The sequence below is a fragment of the Thamnophis elegans genome, chromosome 13 (assembly GCF_009769535.1).
Source record: "Thamnophis elegans isolate rThaEle1 chromosome 13, rThaEle1.pri, whole genome shotgun sequence".
NCBI lineage: Eukaryota > Metazoa > Chordata > Lepidosauria > Squamata > Colubridae > Thamnophis > Thamnophis elegans.
In genome coordinates, this window is record NC_045553.1 from 1,191,245 (window position 1) to 1,192,688 (window position 1,444).

A 1,444-nucleotide genomic window follows, 5' to 3' on the forward strand; every position below is an offset into this window, starting at 1 on the left:
CTGGAAAGAGTGCAGAGAAGAGCAACAAAGAGGATTAGGGGACTGGAGATTAAAACATATGAAGAACAGTTGCAGGAACTGGGTATGTCTATTTTAATGAAAAGAAGGACCAGAGGAGACATGATAGCAGCCTTCCAATATCTCAGGGGTTGCCACAAAGAAGAGGGAGTCAAGCTATTCTCCAAGGCACCTGAAGGCAGAACAAGAAGCAATGGATGGAAACTAATCAAGGAGAGACGCAACCTAGAACTAAGGAGAAATTTCCTGACAGAACAATTAATCGGTGGAAGGACTTCCCTCCAGAAGTTGTGAATGCTCCAATACTGGAAATCTTTAAGAAGATGTTGGATAGCCATTTGTCTGGAGTGATATAGGGTTTCACCACCTAGGCAGGGGGTTGGACTAGAAGACCTCCAAGGTTCCTTCCACTCTGTTATTCTATTAAAATAGGTGACAGGGCGGATTAAAAAGGATCAGCGTGTAGATGGGATGCAGGTGGAGGTCGATCCTTAATCTCTTAATAGCTACTCAATCAGTCACACCATCTACTGGCTTTCCTACCTGCAAATTCAGCTTTCGTCTTTTTACATTTTAATATATGTTTCTTTAAAATGGAAAAACAAATCATTATCAGTAAACAAACCTACCAGCTAATGTACATAAGCAGCAAATTAAGTATGCTCCATGAATTTGTCATATCTGTCTCACAAAGCACAAACCCCCTTTCTGCTTGGCCTGGTATCGATTCCCAAATATATATTATTTACACTGTAACTACAGGAGCCCGTTGCCATAATATGACAGTTAAATTTAAAATGCATTAGTTTATAAAAAGCATAAAGTAGAATAGACTGCATTAGTGCCTGGCAAAATTCAATTTCATAAATATTAGCTCATGTTAAGACGCATTGATTTCCTGGGAAATTGGATTGGTCAAGGGGAATTTATATTTCGTTGGAATGGGAATGTGTCCATTTGTGTGTGCACGCATCCACACCCATGCTCCTAGGTACACCCAAACCTTTGCATAGATGCTAGGCGAGTCAAAAGCATTCTCCTATAAAGCTCACACACAGCGCTGTGTTATATAGTGAAAAAAGACAGAATTAAGCAAGATAACAGATATTTAGACTCAAAACGAAAATTTTGCAAACTCGTAGCTTTCAAACCCATAGATGCTAATCAAGAGGGGACTTTCTCCAATCAACTTACCAACCGAGTAGTGTTCAGATAGCGGAGCCATAAGCCCATTTTGAGGGGGGGTTACTTCTAGACGTGGTGGCTCAGTGGCTAAGATGCTGAGATTGTCGATCACAAAAGTCGGCAGTTCGGATCCCCAGCGCCGCGTAACGGAGTGAGCTCCCGTGACTCATCCCAGCTTCTGCCAACCAAGCAGTTCGAAAGCAGGTAAAAAATGCAAGTAGAAAAATAGGAGCCACCTTTA